Source organism: Erpetoichthys calabaricus, chromosome 2 (assembly GCF_900747795.2).
Source record: "Erpetoichthys calabaricus chromosome 2, fErpCal1.3, whole genome shotgun sequence".
NCBI lineage: Eukaryota > Metazoa > Chordata > Cladistia > Polypteriformes > Polypteridae > Erpetoichthys > Erpetoichthys calabaricus.
Window position 1 is genome coordinate 48,179,005 of NC_041395.2, and position 25,415 is coordinate 48,204,419.

The window sequence follows — 25,415 nt, forward strand, 5'->3', positions numbered from 1 at the left end:
AAGGGTCAGAGAGGATAGATAATAATCTGAAAAAAATAAAATATTAAATATAGTCGCTCCTTCGGTGACACGGGCACCGCTGTGTGCTACGTTTCTAGTGAACTGGGTCCGTCTCATCCTTTTAGATTACAGTAATTTGTCAGTATTATAGTACAGAGTGGGTCACGTGTGCTGTGGGTGTCCCCCTGTGCGTGCCCAGCTAAGCCTGACGTCCCGTCCAGGGTTATTTTATGCGCAGCGCTCCGTGCTGTTGGTAAAGGCTCCGGCGCCCTGGCTTGGATTAAGCGGGTGCTGTAATGTTGAGAATGGAGCATCTGGTAGCACTTAGCTGATGTTACATAACTGGCTGCAACTAGTCAGTCAGTCTGTCATTTACATTATGTATTACATCACATTCTGAGTTTCAGATATTTAGGAAAACCAAGGCTCCCCCAGGGCAAGTCAGTCCACAAGCAGTCGCCCTCCTGCCCCTTTGGATGAGGAAGTGTTGGAGCAGAAGAGGTGACAGAAAGTGATATATGTTCAAATAATATATTTGTTTTGCAGAAAAAAAGGCGTAAATGAACAAAAGGGTAAAACGCTAGGAAGAAAAAAACCTATTCCTCCCCTAAAGATCTTGACTTTTCACGTGTCTTGCCGGTCGATCGTCATTGCTTCCTGTGCAGCCTCTCTCCAAAAAAAAAAAGAAAGAAAGTTGAGAGCAGTTACACAGAGCACAGAAGCAGCCGCGATATCCGAGCTCGTGAGGGACGCTGCCTGAACTATGGAAATCTAATCCAAAGGGACAGAAAGGAGATCGAACGACTCGGTAAAGCGCGACTAACGGTAAGAACCCGGCGCAGGCTGCGCTCCCGAAGTCACCGACCGGTTTGTGGGGCGAAATCTGTGCTGCGGGCGAGGGGCTTACCGTGCGAAATGCGTTTTTATCCTTGTTGTTTTGTCTCATCGCCTAATGTTGCATATTTTACTGGTGCTTAAGTCCACGGCAATCAGTTTCAATTAACTATCCTAACGGGGATGATGCATTTTACTATAATTTCCTGCATATTCTTCAATTTAATACCTATTAAGTCCAAGACTTACTGTTTTTTTTTGATGCGCGTTGAAAGCTATTTCACATTAAAACGCGTCCAAACCGTTCACTTACTGTTATATTATTCACGGCGCCCTCTTCTTTAACCAAAGCTTACTCTGTACTTCATGTTCATTTTTGTTACCTGAGGTTTTGTATCAGTGCCTTCTTCATGTGTTTTCGTACAAATCACCCATAAATTGCTTATACTGGTTGGGGTCGCAACGTTGAGAGCCCACCCTGGACATGGCGCCAGTCCACTGAAGGATACACTTACAGGAGACCAGTGTAGTGATGCAAACCAAGCTAAAATAGAAGTCTTTGAAATTGAGGAAAGGAAATCATAGTTAACATGAGAGAAACTAAAAAACACAGGGAGAACTTGCAAACTCCACAAAGAATGTGAACACACTGTCAAAAATAACGGTTCTTTAATAGTACTTTAAGGGGTTGCGTGGGTCCCCGTAGAATCAATAGGTGCTTTCTCACTGTCGGAACTGTTTTTAGGAACCAGGGAATTTTGTAAAATTTCCACCGTAGGAACTTGGGCCGTTCGTAGTTCCTGGTACATTTTTTTGGCTTCTATACCATGAAGGTATGTACTTTTTGTTCATCTAGGAACTTTTGTGGGTGGGCATCAGACGATTGGTTGTCCACAAGCACTGGCACCATCCTACAAAGCTGTTAGTAGTTTGGTCTTTGGAAAGGTATTGGTGAAGGTGGAGGGCTGCACTTCAGCACTCTTCAAAGCTGCCTCCCTGGTGCGCTGTGCCATTCACCACATCAAAGGGGTCCCTGAAAACTCCAGAGCTTGTCAAAGTTATGGGGAGGGTGTGGGGTGCCCGTTCTCCATAAATTCCTGAATGTGCCTCACTTCTCAGCGGATCACTCGTTTTTGCATGCCACATATTTTCCATAAAGGCTACAGTTCCTATTGCATGGTGGGAACGCAAAACTCAAAAGTTGTCAGGTATCACAAGTGGTCTAGGGCCTACATCGTACAGGAACTTGGTTAGTTCCTGAAAACAAAGTTCCTGCGGTGGAAAAGTGACTATTGCTTAATAAAGAATCATTTCTTTCTGGGAAGAGTTCTTTTGCGTATGAGTTTAGATCTTTGAGTTTTGAAAAGATTCCTAACATGTGGAAAAAACAGAAATCTTTAATGTTTAATAGGCTACTGTAATCGGTCAACAGAGCACTCAAATCCATAAATAAAAGTTTAGTGAACCAAATTGGTGACCTGTTTTAATGAATAAACCAAAAGAAAACAAAACTGAGTTCACAATGGCAGGACTGAAAAGTCACCAGCAATAGCCCAAACAATGTTTTCCTAACTGGAAAGGGTTAACAAGTGATCGCAGTGGAGCTCCGTCCTTGCTGAGTCTCAGGTCTGAAATGAGACGCCACCCTCCGGGGCAGTTCAGTACCTGAGGGGGCGTGGCCTTCTCCTGAGCATCTTGGGCGGGGTTACGTCCTCACTGGGCGTCTTCTTGGAGCTGCAGGTGGAAGACAAGAAACATTCATCACTAGCGCCCCCTCTCATACTGGGAGTGGTACTGCTTACCTTAGCTGAGCCAGTATGGTGATTGTGCTCGACACTACGCAGACAGACACTAATAGATAAAGAAAATCGGAACTTAGCCTGTGTTATTATCTGCACCCAGAGTCCTTTTAAAATCATAAAGCCATTGGTATTTCACAAACATCTTATCATCTATTCATTGTTATTTATGAAATTTGATACAGATTTAAATAAAGGTTCTTTCTGAAACCTTCACGTGGATGTGGTTCCTCTACGGCATCACTCTGAAGAACCACTTTGGCAGCATGACAGTTACATTCAAAGATTTATTGCACGGTTTACATTGGCAAATAGAATAAAGTGCTGCATTGAGTGAAAAGTGCTTTGTGATGGCGCTGTTAGAAAAGAAAGGAAAACTGTTTGATTGATTGACCGACATAATTAACATTCTAATGATTTCTAACAGCTGGACTACAAGTGTGCATGTGGGCTACTCCTCGATGCACGTTTAAAATAAATTAAGGCAATTTTCCTTTCTTCTAATTCGTTTGAGTAAAATGATTGAAAAAAGGGATGGAGAAATTAGACATATTTTGCCAAAAAAAAACTTGAACTTGAAATGGTTCACATGCAAGACTGGCCTTGACAAGAGGTGTCTTTTACTAGTTAGCCGCATCTGGAGAAATGAAAAATTATGATGTTGACATTTTAATACCACTGTTTGCTTCTGAATTTTGGGAGTAGTGGAGAAAGGGAAGTTCTCAGTGGAGATTTTTAATGGAAAATGCTATGTTGTCACTTATAAAAACACAAGCCTTTATTGATTATGATATGATAAGCATATGTGTAATACCTTATGAAACTCTACTAGTGCAAGAGTGAAGGGTAAAGTGTATCAAACTGTGGCCAGAGCAGCATTACTGTATGGATGGGCATTTAACAAGGTGCATGAAAGTGGAATCTGGAGGCTACAGAAATGAGGGTGTTGAGATGAATGTGTGGAGAAACAAAGCCTGATATGATCATAAATGAGAGAATCAGAAGTACAATCAAAGTTGAGGAAGTCTCTAAGAAAATACAGGAAAGAAGGTTAAAGCGATACAAACATGTAATGAGGAGAGAGGTAAACGATGTGAGGAGAACTATGGATATGGAGGAGAAGAGGATGATCAAAGAGAAACTAGACTGACTGTGTGAAGGGGATCCAGGGAGAAAGGGATATCAGACGAGAGACATGAGTGATCCAAAAGAGCCACTCCATGTGACAGTGGGAAATGCTTTAGAAGAAGAAGACACTACTAGGGGGTGCAACTGGTTTGTCTAAGCCTACAGTTTGCTGTAATTGTGACAATGTGAAAGGAGGTCTTAAACATCAAAAGGAATGATGGTAGCCTAGCTCTTTATGTCCAAGGTGGCTGCCTCAGCAGGATGCATAGCAGGACAGGTGAATGGATGTGGCGCGGTCTTTGACATGTTTACATGCTTCTCGAGCTTACTTGACTGGTCAATGCATTCCTGTAACATTTCAATGACCTAAGCCGCTGATCGTGTATATCTGTCTCAAACATCAGCTGAGCTAATCTCTGAACCGCTTTAGTTTATAGTACTTTTACTGCACTAGTAAACATCCTGTTCTGATATTTTCTATTATTTACAAGGGAGTTTCGTACTTCCTGTGGGAATCATGGAATAAAGTCATGAAAGAGTCTACAACATCTTCATACCATTCCCAGGTTGTTTCTTGAGACTTTATATTTTTTTCCCCCAAATTTTTCAAAACATATTTCCACACAAAGAACAGGGAATATATGAAAGCTGTTGCCTAGCAATGTGGTAGGAAGTAACCCCCCCCCCCCGGGGATCACTAAGTCCAAAGTCAGGATTGTTTTTGGAAACCCTACTTCTATTGAAATTAAAAATTTAATGTTGGGCTTGCTACCGGCAAGATGCTTTCTTATTAACTTAATTTCCTAATTGCCTTACTTTTTGCGTTTGGATCTGAAATGCTACTGCTGTATTGATGTTTGTGTTATAAAGGCATTTTTTCCCCTCTCTCTAATCTCTCCTTCTGTTCACACATTTGTCTTAATTGTGTTCAGGCCTACGTCATGGAGGCCAACCTGCTTGCTGAAATAATAAAGTTGAACAAAATAACAGGCGCACAACGCCACTATAAGGAAAAACAAAAAGTAGAATCAGCTGTTGGCTGGAGTAAACAGGCTCTAAAGAGCATTCAGGCTTCAGGGTCAGAGCTCTGTCTGGTGGGTTGCTCATCTCCTAAATGAGACGCCTCTTTCCGGGAGCACCCTGCTCATAGAGCTCGTGGACTGAAAGGGGAGAGGTCAGCTGCCTTCAGTGGACGTCTTCTTGGAGCTGTGGGTGGAAAAAGAGACAATTGAATCAGTGATCGTGTTCCCTGGTGTCCCGGGGTGGTAGTGCTTACTTCCAAAGGGCCTCGGAAGGTGACCCTGTGACGCACATACGTCCAAAAAGAGACACAGGAAAATCCATCTGTTTCTCTTTATCTAGTACAAGTTCACAAGTAGCTATCTCTTATGATGGTCGAGAGGAGAGGTGGAGAGGTTGGGAACATGCACTGCACCCACCACATGACAAAACACCTGAATTGGGACCCGAGAGCAGCGGGTGGCAATACTGCCAAATTCAGCAATGGTGGTATTTAAATTGGGAGACATTACTGAAGCTGTCATTCAGACATTCGTCTCTTTAACAATTCATTTAATTGTTTGTTTTCTTCATACATTTAGAACAGACTCACACTAAACAATTTTAGCCCAGATTTTCCTGTCACTGACAGATTTTTGAGATTTGTGATAAAAATACCCAGATCACAGTCAAACTGGCACATCAATGATGTGTGTTACATGTAAACAATTGAAAGGCACCTTCTGGCATGGGCATCTCAGAGGTACTCCTAGGAAATGCCCTTAAAGTTACACTAGGATCAAAATTTATCCTACCTCACAGAAGTTAAGCAAAATGACTTCTTTTATTGGGTAACTAAAAAGATTACAATATGCAAGCTTTCGAGGCAACTCAGGCCCCTTCTTTAGACAAGATGCGTCATTTTGATTAACTTCTCACTACATCCATAATGGCTAACATGGGACAACACTCTAGTACTACTACTTCAGAGTAGGACATGTGAAGTAGTTATAAAGTGTCCTACATGCCTCGTTAATTAAAAGTTACTGAAACTAGCCACGGCTGTTCTTCTGCTGTTTCATGTTCACTCTTCCAGTGTCCCAACTGTTTTCCAATGTGCTGTGCTGTTTCTTTATCCATGATCCCCCCTTATCTTCTGCGAGGCTCTGTTTACACCCCAGGAGTCTCCACCTGCCTTTTTGAAACTTCCTGAGCTTGTAAACTATAAAGAGAATAATCCAGGAATTCATGGAATGCAAATCTCAGCATACCTGTGTGACATTTTAGAGTCAATCACCCATCTTTCCCTGCTTAAATTGAGAGAGGACTCTGGCAACTACAGTACAGTTTGCATCCATGACCACCCGTGCTGATACTGTGATATTCTGCACTTGGCGGCACTGATCTTTATGTACATGCCATTAATCACACCAACAACTCCAGGAAAACCAGCGATTTGCATGAATGATGTTTGCCTTAACATGTGTGAATCTATGTATTACAGTACCCCACATGTTGTAAGGTCGTTCAAAGTCTGGTGCTTCAAGAAATTTTTGGTTGTGACCAGGAGCATCGTTACTTACTTATTAGCAGCTTAGCCCCACTCTGTTAAAAGTGTTGATTGACTTGGAGTTTGTGGTCCATTTTCCCCCTTGGAGTTCTTCAAGTTCAGCATCTAGTGGAGGGTGGTTGTACATCCATCCCAGGTTGTGGAGCTGTGCTAAACTATGGACATCATACAATGGAGCTGGGGTGTCGTTACATACTTGAGATCATGGGCTAACACCCTGGAAGATCCCACATATGACACTAACATTTGTGACAAGATTTGTTATGGATATTACTCCATCTTTGTCAAATCAATATCTTTTTACAAATTCATGTTGTCAAGTGTTTCCAAAACATTCACCCTTTCCCAGGGATATGCATACTGATCTCTGCTTCAGCGCCATCTTCTGGCAGCTCCTAATGAGTTCGGACAGCTCACGAGCTCTTAATCCTGAGCATTAGGAATATTGTTAAAATGCTTCTACTTCTACAGTATGTGTAAGACCAAATTTGTGTCACTCTGAGATTTGTGAAACACTTTCCTTTGCTGAGATGCTTGATAAATATGGTCACTGATCTTTGAGTCATCTAAAAGGCTCTGACATTTTCAAAAATCTTGTCATGTCAACAGTTGTATAAAAAGTTGTGAGAACAGTAAAGAGCAATAGCTAGTGGGAGCACAAATAGAAACCAGGAGGGAGAAGTGGGAATATCTTCAGAATTACCTTGATGAAGGTCTTTTTACAGTCTGCGTGGACCTAGAAAATGAAAGGGAAACTAGAGGAAGTCTGACAATCACACAAATACCACTTTGGAATCTCATCCACAAATTATCAAGACCAGTACCTGGGACAGAACCCAATCCAGGGGACCATCGTGACTCCCTCACCTACTTTCCTCCCTAAAGCTAACCTATCCGTACAGGCCAATGCCTCTCATCAGTTCTAAATATAGTAGTAAGCACATCTAGAGAAGACATGTACAATAATTGCTTACAAATTAATTGTAGTACTAGGGTGTTGTACTGTGTTAGCCATTATGGATGTAATAAGAAGTCAAGAAAAATGACACCTTTTAAAATTGAAAGCTTGTATATTGTAGAGTTGCGTTGAAAGCTTGCATATTGTAATCTTTTTAGTTAGCCAATAAAATGTGTCATTTTGCTTGACTTCGAATTATAAATTAATTAAAAGTTATCAAGCTGTGCTTGAACAATAATTTTTTAAGCTTAATGTCTAAAAGACAGAGGTTATTGCATTAGGCAGACATTCTGTCACAGGTACTTGGAAATCACAAGCTAGGTGATATTGGTGTTGTTTTTGATCCTGACCTTTATTTTGAAAAACATCAATAAAGCGGTAAAAAAAAAACAGTTTACTTTCAGTTTAAGATGATAAGTAAAACAAAATTATTCCTCTCTCACACTGACCTAAAAAATAATCATTTTTTTCATTATTTCTCACTTATCTTACTATAATTCCCTTTATGTAGGTGTGTAGAAGCAGCCAGCTCTGTCACACCTACGATTGGTTCGGAATGCAGCTGTACGGTTGCTGACTGTCACTAGGAAGAGGACCTGTATCACTCCAGTACTAGCCTCATTGTACTGGCTTCCAGTTAGTTTTAAGAATACAATTCAAAATTTTATTACTGGTTTTTAAATCTTTCAGGACAAATGTCGACTTTTGTCAAAATTCAGGGGTAGAGGAGTGTAATCAGCTGTAAACGGTGACAAAACTCACCATTAGTTTTAGTTCGACTCTCTTTACTAGAAGGAAAGTTAGCCTAGTTGATTTGACATGGATTTCCTATGCATGCTCGCTCGCTCACTTTCTGGTTGGGGCAAGAAAGTCTGATTCTGTTTCTCCAGTATTAGCTTCTTTACACTGGCTGCCTGTCAGTTTTCGAATTGATTTTAAAATCTTGTTGGTAGTTTTTAAATCTTTACATGGGCTTGCTCCTGCCTATTTATCTGAATTGTGTGCTGTCACAGGAGGCTGGGGGTGGTACCCAGCCAGGACGCCCAGGAGGACTGGAGGAGGGCTTACGCCTCCCCCAGACCATGTGGGGGCGACCACCCTGGTGGCTTTGGGGACCATGGGAACAGAGCTTAGAAGCTCAACCCTATAGGGGCCCGTGGTCACCGCCAGGGGGCACCCCAATGCCTATGGAGCCCTGGCCCTCAGCACTTCCACCACACCCGGAAGTGCTGGGGGGGAAGAAGACCAGGGACACCTGGAGTTCCGGCGGAGGCTAATCGGGAGGCACCTGGATCACATCCGGGTGTGTATAAAAGGGACTGCCTCCCTCCATTCGATGGCTGGAGTTGGGTGGAAGAAGGACGGAGCTCGGAGGAGTGGAGGCGGTGAAGAAAGGCATTAGTGAAGAGTCCTGGACTTTGAGGTGATTGGTGCTGCGGCACTGGGTTTGTGCGTGTTTCATAGTTGTATATAATTGTAAATAAACATGTGTGGAGTGACAAAACTATGTCTACCTGTCTGCATCCGGGATGTTCCCCACAGTGCTTTACACCAGCCATCTAGAGTGCTTCTGGTCAGTTGTCTCTTGTTGTCCCTCGTACCAAGTGTAAAACTAAGGGGGACAGGGCTTTTGCAGCTGCTGCTCCTCGCCTATGGAACTCTTTATACTATTGCTTTGAGTTTTTTGGAAAAATATATTCATCAAAGAGTGAAAGATCCTAATGACTTGGCACTTTCTTATATTGCTGATCTACTCCGACTACAAATATTATCATATTACCTCAGGTCTCAGCTTCTGCTCATCAAAATTCGAGTCAGGTTGAAGCGTATAGGCGACTGAGCTTTTAATGTAATGGCCCCTAGACTTATTCAAAATAAGATCTCTAACATCAGTTGTGGTTTTTAAGTCCTGGCTTATCAATAATCAATAGTTTTTGAAGTAGGCAATGTTGTACTAAAATGTAATGCTCTGAACATGTGTTGAGTTATGTTTTATATTTTGTTCGGGGATCCATGTATGACCAGCACTTCCAGCTACAGTTTGGTAAAGTCAAGTGAAGGGAAATTGTCACTTCTTATTTGTATTTTTGTGAGGCAACATTGTTGCAAAATGAAGTGCACTTTGTCAGGGATCACCCCAGTGTAAAAAATCATTGAATTTGTAAACTTCATCTGTGTTTAGTTGTGTATTGTACACAACCCCACGTCGACAAGGCATATGATTATTATGCAATGTTTTGTAATGTGAGTATCACAGCAATTTTGGAATTTTGAAAGCTATGTCATATGAGGGCGGCATGGTAGCGCAGTGGGTAGCGCTGCTGCCTTGCAGTTAGGAGACCCAGGTTCACTTATCTGGTCCTCCCTGCGAGGAGTTTGCATGTTCTCCCTGTATCTGCGTGGGTTGCCTCCGGGTACTCCGGTTTCCTCCCACAGTCCAAAGACATGCAGGTTAGGTGCATTGGCGATTCTAAATTGTGCTTGGTGTGTATGTGTGTGTGTGCCCTGCGGTGGGCTGGCGCCATGCCCAGGGTTTGTTTCCTGCCTTCTGCCCTGTGTTGGCTGGGATTGGCTCCAGCAGACCCCCGTGACCCTGTAGTTAGGATACAGCTGGTTGGATAATGGATGGATGGATGTCATATGAACATATCCTCATATGTATATTTTTTCATTTATTCCCTCACTTATTCATGTATTCATTAATTTATTCAGTAACTCTCACATTGCTTTATTGCTTCACTTATTTGTTTGCTTGCTCACACATTCGTTCATTTATTTATCCACCAGCTGTTCCGCTCGAACTTGTTTAAATCAAAATAATCAACATAGACCTCAGTGTTAATGTTTGCAGTGCACCAGCTATCGGAATGTATTTTGTAATGCATGTAGTAAAAAATGGCATTGCATTTATCATTCCAACTGATGGTGCATAGCAAACATTTATAGTAATAAAATGCACTACTATTCAAGTATCAGAAGAACTTTTGTGACAGGAGTACCTGTGTGATATCTGTGGCCTTCTCTGGTGTTGTGATTTCTGCCAAAAATACCAAAATGAGGCCTTGGTTCTTGAATCTAGATTGTGAATTTGGATGGTTCAGAATCAGAACAATAATTAATAATCTTCAGTACCAAAAATTAATAAAGAGACAGAGAAAAAAATGAGAAAAATGTTGAAGGTTTGTTATAATGGAAAAACGTGTAATGACAAAATACCAAAAAAAGCAAAACTGGTGTGCATAAGAAGGCAACCCCGAACAAAAATAGGCAATTTGGATGCCAATTTAAGCAAGAAAAGTCAAAAAAGCACTTCCTCAAAAATCTCAATGCCAATCTGAAGAAGATGATCACAGTCTGGAATATATAAGTAGAAGGCAGGCCTCTGGCTGAAATACTGTGGTGTTCCCACCCCCCCCCCCCTCCAAAACTCTACATAAAGAGAACAGGGCACATGGCCAAACATACTATGAATATCTTAGTACAACATAGCAAAATTAATCAAGAATACTTGTAAAAAAAATCATAACCTTACCATATATACTCGCAGATCAGTTCTCCCGCAGATTAGTCTGGACTTGATTTTACTGTATAATTTCCTATATTTTATAATGTCGGTCATATAAATCGAATGCAGAAATCTCACACTATCAGTCCAAGAGATTATGATATGTTAACGCCAACCTGAGAGAGTAACCACAGAGCACACTTGTCTTTTTTTCCATGTATTGTGCCTACGTGACCACACGGTAATACCCAAACTATTCTGAAGCGACGTTTGCACTGTTTTGTGTTTTTTGTATCTCACACCCTCATACACCTTTATCGTAAGAGCATCCCTTAATTATGATGGAGCGTTCGATCAGAAGAAAATATGAAGCTTGTTTTAAATTAAAAGTTGTTGGTAACTGCGCTGCTGCAACAAAGTTCGATGTGTCTGAGAAACTGATGTGAGATGGGAGGAAGGAAGAAGATGAAAAAAAAATGAAGTGTCACATTTTTGAAAGGTTGTATAAGTCAGGTTCTAATATGATCGATTTTTCGGGTTTCAAGACCTGACTTATACACTAATATATATGGTATATATAAACGTCTAAGCATGGAAGTGTGTGTGTGTCTGTCCGGCCAGGAAGTCAGAGGTGGAGTCGGGGTAAGGGCTCCGCCTCAAAGAAAACAGAAAACTCGCTTAGCCGCTAATAACACAAGTGATGCGAGCACGTCGGCAAAACAAATCCTCCTAGGAGAGAGAAGCCCAGAGTAGTTCCTTTCAATTACCTGACATCACAACATTTCAGTTTTTTTTCTGACGATTTCAATACCTTTTAGGACCCCGGGCTTTTTACAGCACAGACTTACACAGCTAGTATTAATTAAAGGTAAAATGAAACAAAAATAGAACTGATAACAATATTCATTTGAATGATTTAAATGACGGGCGGCACGGTGGCGCAGTGGGTAGCGCTGCTGCCTCGCAGTTGGGAGACCTGGGGACCTGGGTTCGCTTCCCGGGTCCTCCCTGCGTGGAGTTTGCATGTTCTCCCCGGGCGCTCCGGTTTCCTCCCACAGTCCAAAGACATGCAGGTTAGGTAGATTGGCGATTCTAAATTGGCCCTAGTGTGTGCTTGGTGTGTGGGTGTGTTTGTGTGTGTCCTGCGGTGGGTTGGCACCCTGCCCAGGATTGGTTCCTGCCTTGTGCCCTGTGTTGGCTGGGATTGGCTCCAGCAGACCCCCGTGACCCTGTGTTCGGATTCAGCGGGTTGGAAAATGGATGGATGATTTAAATGACAAAAAATTATTAAATAAGCAATAAATAAACTTGAGCTAGGTCAACAACCCTGGCTGTACCATAAAACCTGGTCAGCTTCATTCTCAGACCGTTGTGAATTGTCTCTTTTACAACCTTATTTTCTTGCTCTTCCAAGGTTCCATGAAGAAGCCTTACATGAGAATCTTGGCTTTAGTTGTTGTAGAACAATTCTGGCTGGGTTTGATAACTTTTCCTTCATTAGGAAAAATATTTATTACTTTGCTCTCTGTACTGTTATTTCATAAAGTCTGTCTCTAGGACACATCCCGGTTGCTGTGGTTGAAGTCACCAGTGCCGTGACATTCGACGTCATTAGTACGACACATTAGATACTGGCACAACGCTTTTCTACTCGCCCATAATTCAATAAACTTATATCCAAAAAAAAACTGCTGTGATAAGTACATTTTATTAATTTTTTGTACCTTTCTCTTTTATACTTTTTTGAGGTTGAAGCGGCTAAACTGGGGTTTTTATACCCAGAGAGTCCAATTTTCACATTATTGACTTCCTATGGCACCATTTTGAATTGTTGTTCTGGTACTTCTGTTTTCCAGCCGGAGTGTCAGCTTAGGAAACTTTCCTGGATTTCTGCAGTAGTGTGAAATGCATGTTGTCATCAGTATGTCCTACAAGCTCCTGCACTTGCGATTTTTCTTTTACCCATGTTTGGAAAGAAATTATGTGCATTTCTTTGTGCTTTCTCTTCTTGGTTTTGTTGACTTTTCTTTTCATTCAATGGTTTCTGATTCTTTTTTCTGCCCATTTTTTGCCACAGGATGTATAAAAGGAAGCTTTTTGTGTCAGAGACTAAAAATGCAAGAATTGATCAAGTGTTAATATTTTTGCTCAGCCCCTTTAATATCTAGGAGAGCCCTTCTACTGAGCTGGTAGACTGTGATGGACTGGAATGGGACGAGTCTAAATGTTTCCTAATGCTGTTAGTGAAAAGTCAAGCAAAATGACACCTTTTATTGGCTAACTAAAAAGATTACAATATGCAAGCTTTCGAGGCAACTCAGATTTACATCTTGCCTGAAGAAGGGGCCTGAGTTGCCTCGAAAGCTTGCATATTGTAATCTTTTTAGTTAGCCAATAAAAGGTGTCATTTGCTTGACTTTTCACTACATTCATAATGGCTAACACGGTACAACACCCTAGTAATACTGCTGTTAGAAAATGGAGGAGCAAAGAATAAGAAGAGGATTTCTATAGCAATTTATGGTTTATAGAACTAATTTTGTTGAGAGAAATTCTCCCATTAATGAAACTGGAAGTTAAACAATTCCCAAAAATAAATCTGGAGCAGCTAAGGCATCATTTTAATTTTACGTTTTATATTTAACTGATGGGGAAGAGGGGGCTGGCACAGCAGTCATTGGACCCTGTCATTCAGATTATGTTTTACAGTTACTTACCTATACAGTATTTCTGTTTCACAAGTGTTTTGCAGCTTAGTGTTTTCATGCAGACACTGGCGTAGCTTGAGTTCGCGCCACTTGGGGCGGGGCGGGGCTTCAATTTGCCGCCCTCCAACGTATCTGAATATGTTAACCTATTTAAATAGAAAATTAAAATGACGTATAGAAAAAAATTAAGATACATTTTGCATAGATTTATTTACATATAGAGAAACAGCAATATTTTTTTCACATATAATTATTTATAAGCATCAACTAGACAAGAATATAGTATAGACACACTGATAAGCCGTGTTCTTATTATTAGTTTAATATAATTACGTTGCGAAAACCATAACTGGTGTGGTGTACAAGTGATAGGTGGGGATGAGCAAGAATGCATTTGGATTGTTAACGAAACTATCTATCTATCTATCTATCTATCTATCTAATGTTTCTGTTTATTTTTGTTATTGCCTCATAAATTTCAACTGCCGTGTCTGATGCCGTCACAGAAGGACCGTCTGAAAATGATTTTTGAAGCATTTGTGGATGAAAATCAGAGAATTCATTCATGAGTTGATATTTTTCCAAACCTGCAGCTTACACGTGAAGTGTTCTGAGCCTTATGGCCAATAATGCCGCCCCCAAAAATGTGCCCCCCGGGGTGGACCACCCCCCCGCATGCCCCTAGCTACGCCACTGCATGAAGTGTAGGCTTACAGCGACACAGTATAATAATCCACTATTATTAATACAGTATGTGAATAACAGGCACAGTCATCAAGCTGCTGTTTGACAGTTACAATTGCTGTTTCTGTGATCACTTCTCCTCTTTTCCTTTCGATGAAGATCAATGTGTGTCAAAAACCCAGATAGCAGAAATACAAATGAAAGAAGAGTAAGAACTTGAAATGCTGCACCTTACAACTATGGAGAAATCATCATGAGACTGACAAGTGCTGACGTATCACTCCAATCTAATGGCGTTAAGTTATCATCCTGCTTTCTTGAGAGTAACAGAGACCTCCGTTTTTGTCATCATTTTTCTTTCCTTTATTAGACTTGTCTGAATGGCATTAAAATAATTTATGGAGCTTCTGGATGGTCATTTCAATGTAGTTTGATGACTGCATACTTCATGGCTTGCAGGCCACCAACTGAAATAAAGATAAGTTCTTTTCAGATGTTGAATCCACCCACTTGGCTGCCGTGGGGATTTGGGGAATTGTCTGAATCCTTTGGCTAGCAGCATTTTCGGGAAGAGTGCAGTGTGGAGTGAAGATTTTCTTTAAACAGCTTATGAATGAACCAAGTAAACAGGCCAAGATAATAAATATTATGATGCCCTGAACTGCAGTTTTCAGACATAAACATCTATAAGGTTAGAACTAATAAAGTAAAGTAAAGTAGAAACACATCGCCAGAAACTGATTGTTTTTCCTTAGAACCGTGCTGAGTGGAATGTAAAATTCCTATTATCAAGCCAGCACACACAGTTTTGATTTGGTGAAGTCATTCAGTCCTGCTGTCCTACTGGAGTCTGCCAGGGCAAGCGTATACTGTGTTTGTTAACTATTCTCAAGATTTATGGGATTTCTTTATAAACATTTGTATCAAGCGTGGAGCAGAGACAATTTAATCAACAGTCAGGCCTTGACAAACATATTGATGTCATCAAAGCATGAATCTTATATTGTGGCTTTTCCAAAGGCATTGTGGTTTTCATCTTTAGGTTTTGAATGACTGGCATCATAAATCAAAGTAATCAAAGAAACAAAAGTCCCCACTGAATGTCATAGGAAAACAAAGTACAGAAATGCTGGATGATACTTATACGGTGGCATTACTTTCTGGTACTCTGGGTAGACTGTATAATGTCCTTCTTCATTTATACCCATTTTCTTTTAATTATTTCCTTTGATATTTTTGTTAACACAACAAATGTGGATACAAATTTCAAATTAATACTTACATTTTAGGGTGGCACAGTGTAGCAGTGGCTCTTGACTTCAAATCCCTGTCCCACCGTGTTGTTTCCATGTTCACCCTGTATGCGATTGACATTTTCTCAAACATCCAAAGGGCATACATATCATATCGCTGTGCCATGCCTATTGTTTTACAATACCTATCCCTTTATTTATTTCTTTTATCCACTATGAGCACTTCAGGGCAGCAATGGGGCACAGAGCCAATCCTATTGTTATGACTTTCTTTGTATTTTAAAGGTGCTGAGAGTTAGTTTTCAGCTTTTTTTCCCATTATGGAGAAAATTATACATCTTATTTTGAACTTTTTTTTATTATTAATATTGTTTTCAGTTATTAATACATTACTTTCCTTCTCCTTCCTCCCCCAAACTATCCGACGCTTCAATTCCACCCGGGGGGGTAAACGTTAACATTTAACATTATACAAAGTTATTGTCTGTTTTTCACCTGCATTATTATCAATCTTTAATTTAATATTATTTATTGTATCAGTATGCTGCTGCTGGAGAATGTGAATTTCCCATTGGGATTAATAAAGTATCTATCTATCTATCTATCTATCTATCTATCTATCTATCTATCTATCTATCTACTTTAAACCTTTTTTGCCAAATTTCTTTTTCATGGGGTGCCACCATTTTGAGTCACTGTCACCACAACATTTTTAGTTGATACCAGGGCCAGATTAAGGAGGGTGGGGGTCCCTGGGCTAGTAGTTATTTTTGGGGTCTACCTACAGAAAATGCTGTGAGCACTATATATATCACCTTCAGGGTGTCACAGAGTAAAGGAGATGACTGCTACAATGTCTTAGCTTTAAAATGAATCATAAAAATCTGAAGAACAAAAAAAATATATGGCCTTATGCTCTGAAATTATGAGAGAGTATCAAAGCTTCTATCTTTAATTAGCCATTGCCTTTACTGTGGAAGAAATCAACATATTAATTACTACTCTAATAGGACCTGTTTGATAAAACTCTTTAAGTCAGAAACCAGGCAGGAGGAAACTTGTCTTTTATACTTTTCAACAAATACTGAAGAGGGAGCATTCATCACAGTAGTCTGTTAGAGATTAGACAAAAAAGTAAGGTCCATCTATCCATTTTCCAACCTGCTGAATCCTAACACAGGGTCACAGGGGTCTGCTGGAGCCAATCCCAGTCAACACAGGCTCCAAGGCAGGAACAAATCCCGGGCAGGGCACCAGCCCACCGCAGGACACACACACACCAAGCACACACTAGGGACAATTTACAATCGCCAATACACCTAACCTGTATGTCTTTGGACTGTGGGAGGAAACCCACACAGACACGGGGAGAACATGCAAACTCCATGCAGGGAGGACCCAGGAAGTGAACCTGGGTCTCCTTACTGCAAGGCAGCAGCACTACCCACTGCGCCATCGTGCCGCCCAAGGTCAGAGGTCCATTTTATAAACAACTGAATTTACATAATAGTGCTGACAAACGCATACATTTACTCTCATTGGCTTATAGCTAAATAACGTTTCCAAATTAAAGTCTGTTCTACCACACTCTTGTTCTTCTCATATCTCTTAGGTTCAGCTATTACCCTTGAACTTTCTGGGTATGTGACAACTGTCCAGTCTGGTTGTTTACAGGACATCCGCTGACCTCTTGTTCATCTCCTAGTACATTCTTGTCTTTTATTTACTTAACCATCTCAGTTGTTCCCTTCACGACATTTCTAAAACAAATGCTTATATACAGTATAATATGCTACCGTGGCCGTTCGTTTGTCTGTCCAGGATTTTAAATCACCTGTAGCTGGCAAACCGTTTGACTTATTGATCTGAAATTTGGTACGCATATACTACGTGACGTCTGCTATCCGCTTTCCGGGTGATGATAGCCTCCAAGGTTATTCCTCTTTTTATTTTTATTTTATTTTAGAATCAACTAACGACAGCTGCCAGCAGGGCAGCCATGCGGCACAGGTCCTCATCTCTACAACCTTCGCCGTCACTTCCCCTACCTCTTCATATCTTATATCATTCTTGAGGCAAATTGAAGACTTAAGTGCCAGCATAAGTGAAAAATTAAGGAAAAACGTTGCTAAGTAATTGCAGCACAAACACTGACTTAATCAGTTTTTAATGCGAAAAGATGTTGACGAAAGAAGAGAAGAAACGGCCACAAGGGTGGAGTAAAGAAGAGCTGCTCAGGAAGCAGCAAGTGCATCAACCTCTGAGCAAACGAATGCTAAACGTACAGAGAAAGAGTATGAAAACTAGGAATGCTCAAGTCAAGTGTATTAAACTGCACATTATAGTGCAGTGCACCGTTACTGGTGCTTATATAATTAAATGTGCACTGCAAACCAAAATGCTTAACTATTGTTACCTCTAAATTATTCTTTCACAGTACAGATGACAAGTAGCCATCACAAACCAAGGTTGGAAAAGTCAGCTACAGAACTGTACCACAAATGCCTACAAAAGTTGTAATATCAGGACTATGTAGGACGTTCTGCATATTAACATAGACAAATGCTTGCTTTTCAAAAGTGAACTTTAATGGATTTCTTCTCAGCAAAGTCCTTGATCAGCTCACTAAAGTCCAGTTTCTGAACCAAATCATTCTCAATTGAGTCAAATGATTCAGTCTTTCCTGTCCCATTGTGGATCAGAGACTATTCTTCACTAGCCTGAGCTTGCGGAAAGATCTGTCATCACTTCATTTGTGATAGACAATGTCAAGTAAAGCCTGAAAGCAATGGCTGTACATTTCGGAAGATGTCCTGCAAGTTTTTTTTTTCTCTAATGTTATGTTTAAGAAATTATAAAAGTTTTGGAACAAATTAAATGCTTTTAGTGTGTATGAATTCTCCAAAGTGGACAATATGCTAACCACTGTGCCACCGTGCATCAAACAAACAACTCAGAAAAACCAATAACAACAAGCAAAATACAACAGATGTCCACAAACTAGCAAAAAGTGGAATATATATATATATATATATATACACACACAACTATGAAACAATGAATTCATAATAGCACAGCACAAGTCCTTTATCTCTCTCTGTGTTCTCTGAGCTTTTTCTTATTCGAAGGCATTTGATTATTTATTTTACTTCGCATTCATCTCTGCATCAGGTTACTATAGAGACTCTATGCTGCAATACTTTTGTATTTTGCATGTGGTTTGCACATCACTTCCACGATTAGTGTTTTTATAATCTTTACTTCTGAGTTTGGTTTGTCATTTATAAAATGTTTCTCCAGCACCCTAAATATACATTTTACCCCGATACAGATTCGCTTCATTCTTGAACTTGAGGTCCCTGATTTTCTGTTGTTTTATGTTAAAATCATTAAGTATTCATCATAGCACACAAAAGCTGGTTTCCTTTCTCATTAAGCATATTCGGAAATAACTGTCATATTTCTGATTTTCCTTTTATTATTCTAACAGCTTTAAAGAACATTTTCAGTAACAGAAAGGCCAACTCAACAAACACGTGTGCTTTGGAGGCTGCTGGCTGAACTCATAATTCCTAAAACAAAGGACAAAATGAAAAACTTATATTAAGGTTACATAAGTTATATTTTTTCTGCATCTGTAATGGGAGAAAATAATCACATTTATATTATGGGCACTTACTTCACGTCTTTTACCCAAGGATCAGAAAGGCTCATGGCACAGCAGTGGACTTTGGGTGCGGAGACCTAAAGTAGCAAGCAAGGTTAATGTGTTTAAGTAATCATGAGTGCAAATCATCATGGGGCGCTAGAATAAAACGGTTTGCCTAAGCCAGCTGCATGATGAATTCTAAGAATATAATTCATTTGGCCAATGCTTTTATCCAAAACAACTTACAACATTTGAGATACAATTGGTTACATTTCGTCTTCTCAAACTGGAGTACAGGCATGTGAAGTGACTTACTCATGGGCATATAGTGTCAGGATTTGAACCCACAACCTCAGGCTTTTAGGTCCAAAGCCTTAACCACCATGCCACACTGCCTACTTTCCTCTAATTGACCCTCTTTTTGGGGTTCTGCTACTACCCCATTTAGCCCTTGCTATAATCCAACACTTGTTGCTACAGAGCACATCTCCAGAAGTGATGGAACTAACACCATCATTGCAACGCTATAAAAACTAGTAGATCAGACACATTATTGTCCGAGTTTACGGATATCCAACACAATCTTTTGTGTATGTATGTTAATACCGTTAGAATTGCTGGTTCCTGACTTTTTGCTTCTATTATCTTTACTGTGATTCTTTGATTAGTGATTTGATGAATGAGAGGACAGATCTCTACATTTCCATTTTGACTTTAGTTAAAGTTTCCACTCCCAAAAATTCCCATATTTCAGATAGCCTTTCTTAGTATAAGGTATAATCCTCAGCAACAGCAGCGAGCATAAGACAAGAACCAATTCTGGATAGAGTATTAGTCCACGGCAGGGCACATGCATGGGACACACTTACAATCATCAGTATAAGGCTAAGTTAATAGTGGGCCAGTATGTAATGGACTGCTACTCTTCCTGCTTTGAAAATGATTACAAACTTATAATTCAGTTGAAAATGCAGGGGTAACTACTTGTGGTTAATCTTGCCATCGCTTGGTGCAATTGCATTTATTTGGATTTTTGGAGGCACTTCAGGGATGTATCTTGGGCCCCTGACTCCAGTTTCCTTCCTGAAGATCATGACAAACCTGTTGGAAGGCATCTAGAATTTTTAATGTCTGCCCTGGTGGTCTTACCTGAGGTCATAGATATTCTGGTAGGAGAAAGTGCAGTAAGCTGTGACAGCATACATACAGTACAACCATACATACTGTACATACATACATAGCAGGACATACATACATACACAAATACTGTACATACATACATGCATACATACAGTACAAACATACATACATACATATATACATACATACTGTACATACATGCATAAAGAACAAACATATATACATACTGTACATACATACAGTACATATAAACTCTGGTTATAAACATATCCTTGTTTTTCCAGATGTCAATTTTAGGTCAACATTCAAATAATTCTCAATGTCCTGTCTATCAAAAGAGTGTGGGGTTTACAAATAGCCTCTCAAAAGTGTTTTTTATTAATTATCTTCTGCAAAAAAGCAAACTTATACAATATACACAGGTGAAATTTGGTTTGATTTTTATTTGTTTTTAATATTGCAGCTGCAACATGTGGTACATATACTGAACAAAACCCTTCATAGTGTTTACTTTTATACCAAAGTATCCTGACCAGCATAACAAAACGTTTACATAAAAGTAAATGAAGAGATACACAATATCCATGAATTTGTTCAGGAATAAATTAGTTTTATCAATGGATGGATGGACAATAAAGATTAAAGTAATTTCTGAAATGTATTTTACTCATAAAGTTAATTTGTTCATTTGGAGATCCTGTAATGTTGACTTCAAAGTTTCTTTTTAGTGCAATTTAAATTTTTGGGTCTTTTTCTACATCAGCGCGATGGAAACTAATTTACTCCCGAGTTTAGTCACATCAGACATGTTGAAATACAAAGCAAGGTTTTTTGCCTCAATGCCTTTGAAATTTTCTCTATGGAATGTTTCTGGTTTTTGTTTTGAATTACTTGTGCACGCTAAGGTCTTTAGTGGTATAAAGAAATCTGCTTTTTTCTGATGCACCATACTTTTTTTTGGAAATAAGCTTTCAATTTAGCATATGCCCATAGAAGCACAAAAGTATAGTTTAAAGACAAAATTAAATAACAGGATCTACCTGTAGTTCAATGCTTGTTTAAATGGCACTCAAGTTATTTGGTCTTTCTGTAAAATATATATTGTGTGAAGCTACAAATCATTTTCTCGTAGCTAAGCTTCCATCCATCCATTTTCTCTACTTGCTTTACCTCTTCTTGTGTTATGGGTATAAGACAGGAGCCAACCCTGGACGTGGAACCATTTGCCGACAGGACATTTTCATGCACCCATCCACACGTTTTAACTTGTTTAGAGTTAACTGGAGAGCTTTGAAGTGTTTATTACATAACACACATTCCAATAAGCCTGGTCTTCTTGTCTATCATCAGCACCAGACCTCACAAATGCTCTTTTGGCTAAATGTGCACAAACTCCCACAGACAAACTCCAACATCTTGTGGAAAGCCTTCCTGGAAGAGTGGAGGCTGTTATAGCCACAAATCGGGGACAAATCCACATTATTGCCTATGGTTTTGGAATGGGATATCCAGGAAGCTCATGGTGGTCTGATGGTTACGTGCCCACAAACGTTTGGCCATATTATGTATGTTAGCTTAATTGGTAACTCTGGTTTATATGTGCGTGCATGCATGGACTTTGTCTGGTTGAGTGTTGGTTCCTACCATTGACCTGGAAATTCTAGTGTGAATGACATGTCATGTGAGAGACCCATCCAGGACTAATTCCTATTTTGTGAGTGACACTATTGTAATAAACTCCCTTATTGAATATGTAGCCCGGTGGGATTTAAACCAGATCTCTGAAGCCTCCCTTATGAAATGAAACAGTGTAGTCAATAGTTTACCATTCTGTCTTCAGCAAGGGCATTTGCTCTGGGGTGGCTTTCTGACTACATTGTGACATGACAAGAAGCTGCAACAGAGGTGGCATTAGAACATGGGAATGAAACTGAAGGCGTCTGCTGTCTCAGCGGCTGGGAGAAAGCCATCAAAGAAAGCTCAATTCTCCAGGGATGAGAGGGGCTGGTTTTGTTTTTTTTAGCCGGACAAACACTGCGCACAGCTGTTTTCATTTTTGACATCTTGTCATACAACAATGCAATTCAGCCTCATCCGTGTCAAAGCATTTGTTTTTAATTTTTTTCCCTCTTTTTTCCTAACCACCAATGCCGTCATAACTTCTTTTCCCGTTTATCTGATTTATGATTGCTGAAAAGCTCACCTCAGTATTTCAGTTGCAGCAAGAAAATAAAACAAGAGTTTTAGTGTTTTGCAGGAATCAGATTTCCCATTCCAACCAAATGAAAAGTCCTGAGGGAGTCTGAATACGCACATAAGTAACACATGTGGAAGTGGCTCAGTTCTCTGATATGAAGCACTTGAATAATCCAGTTGCATTGCATGTATATGTAGTGTAAGGCAAAAATCACCTTTTGCAATTCAACGTTTACCTTTGTCTAGGTGACTCTACTATATAATATTTCAGATTATTACAATTATATTGGAATAATAAGAAGGTGCTTATGTGGTGATATAAATTCAGAGAGTTGTTAATTAATTTTATGTTTTCAGTTTAGGCTTTGACTATGAAGATACATGTATACTGTGCTAAATGGCCCCATTAAGAGAAAAAGGTGTTTAGAGAGAGGACTCAAGCATTAATATCTGAATACATTATGGTGAGTCCAATTGTCATTCAGTGGTGTTTAGCTCATCCCTTTCCATTCCTGACTCATAAACTCATGAAATTTTAACAAAGAGGGCCTAGGGTACCACTTCTAATTCATGTGGTCTTCTGGCAAAATATACATTTGCTGCTAGTTAAGGGTTGTCATTGACTGTTGACCACAGAATTATCCTCTTTAATAAAACCCCTGTGTGCGTCCAGGTGTCCGTGTGTGTGTGTGTGTGTCTTCTGGTGAAGTGCGCATGCGCGGGGCACGGTGCGATGCTTCAAAGGCCGCCTGATGTGTCACACAAGACAGAGAGGGCGAGACCTATAAAATATCGCACGGCCGATCCAATCGAATTTCGGTACATGAGGTAAGACCTAAAACATAAGGCATGAAAAATCCAATCGGGTACTGAGACGCGAAGACCAGCTTCCCCAAAGAGGTGGGATTAGTGTTTGTAGTTGTGCAAGTGTTCACTCTGAGGATGTCAGATTTACGGAAATACAAACCAGTATTACTGCGAGAGAAAATTAAAGGCACACAATACAGTGACGCATATTACAGCCACATACAAGTCAGTATTACTGTAACAGAAAATATTACAGAAGTACAAGCCTATATTACTGTGACTATCTACTAACAACATGCCACCCAAAAAAAAGGACACGTCAAGTAGGACAAAAGACACAGACAATCACATCCTATATAAGCAACATCTCCTGGAAGAACGGTCAGCTCAGCAAGTAAACATCAACAAAAGAAAGGCTGAAAGACAAAGAAAAATACAAGCAAATAGATGGCATTTACTTGCCAGAACCAGGATTCAGCCAGTTATATGTTGCATTATCAAGAGTTAGAAGTTTTCAAAATGTTGTTGTCAAGGTTGTAGATGGTCCTGAACAAGGCAAACTTTTGCCAAACTCAGACAGAATATTTACAAGAAATGTTGTCTATAATGAAATTTTATAGAAAAATTTCATGAGGTAAAAAAATAGAAAATTTTTCCTAAATATCTTCTTCAGATATTGTGTATTACAGATTGTTATAAACTTTTACACTAAGGCAATGTTAATTATACTTACTGTATTGTCATATACGTTTCTATTTTATTTTTATTATTATTTTACTTTAGGCTTCTTGCAAAAATATTTTTGACAAAAAAAAAATTAAGACAAGAAACAGAATGAAGTCAAGGTCCCTTGCCATTTAATATAGACTGTTCCTACTAATGTTTATGCACTACTGTTCTAGCACCCGTTATTGTAACGGGCTTAATGTCTAGTTAGAATATAATTTCCACCCTTATTCTGAAATCTGTGTTTTCCTTGCATGGTCTAGCAGAGTCACAGCCTATTAGAACATAAGAAATATGACAACCTATAGGAGACCATTCAGTCCATTGGTTTGTTTAGCTAATACAGTTGAAGTCAGGACTTTACATACACTTAGGGTGAATTCCTTAAAACTCATTTTATAATGCCTCCACAGAATTTATAAATTTGTCATATCACTTAAGACATCCACTACGTGCAAGGATAAAGTAATTTTTTTCCAGCATTATTCACAGACAGAGGATTTCACTTTTTGTTGACTACAGGTAGTCCCCGAGTTAAGGACATCCGAAATAGGAACAACTCATACTCACGAACGGGGCCACAGCTGCTCCTTCATCTGTCTGGGGGATGCAAGGCAGGCTCCTCAGTAACTGCTGGTGGCTCTACAGAGGCTGGAGGGGGGCAGTTTCGCTGCTCATGCAGTGTAGTGTCCCTTGGGTGGCTCTGGTTGATGAATGGGGCTACGGTACCGCTCGTGTGCAGGATGGAGGCTTGATGGGGTGGAGGGGGGCGTTTCACTGCCCACCCACCACACAGCCTTGCAGTTTCCCTCAAATGGCTGCCACGTTCGTTCTCAGTGGGCGGCTGGTGATGCTGCAAGCGGTGACCCGGTTGTGGCTGAACGGAGGCCATTGAGGGTGAATGGGGCAGTGGGGGCAGCATTGTATAGTGTGCCTCAGGTGGCTGCCTGTTGAATGAGGGCAGTGGTGGGCGATTCACTACCCCCCTTTGGCCGCACCCTGCTCGCTCTCGGTGGGCTGACGCTGTAGGCTGCATACTGTATACAAGTGGAGGTGACTGTGTTGTGGGCAGGTGGTGAACCGCCTCACGCTGCCCCCATTCATTCTCGATAGCAAGCATGCTTGTACTGTTATGTACATAGCAAAGAACCAACCAATGAAGACCTTATAGAACAAGAACAGCAGATGATAGCATTCAGCGAAGAAAACCAGGACCTAGGGACTCCAACAAAAAAGTTTTCTACAAAAGAGTTAGCTGATGCATTTCGTCTCATCGAAGCAGGAGTGGCAAAGTTAGGGAAGCAAGATCTTGATACAGAGATGTTCACCAAAGTTTACCGAACAGTTACCGAAGACCTGAGATGCTACAATGCTATTTATGATGAGAAAAAGAAAAGCTCCGTGCAAACCTCCCTTGATGCCTACTTTAAGAGACCAGTCCCATCCTCTTCATCAAGTC

General features: G+C 40.1%; 1 protein-coding gene across 1 annotated transcript in view; it reads left to right on the forward strand.

Annotated features, from left to right (window-relative positions):
• The first annotated feature begins 459 nt into the window (after positions 1-459).
• The window catches only part of dennd2b (DENN domain containing 2B), a 419,481-nt gene continuing 394,525 nt past the window's right edge, over positions 460-25,415 (forward strand). The window contains 1 exon segment of the mRNA XM_051923667.1: positions 460-825. The gene's annotated coding sequence lies outside the window, so the exon portion shown is untranslated.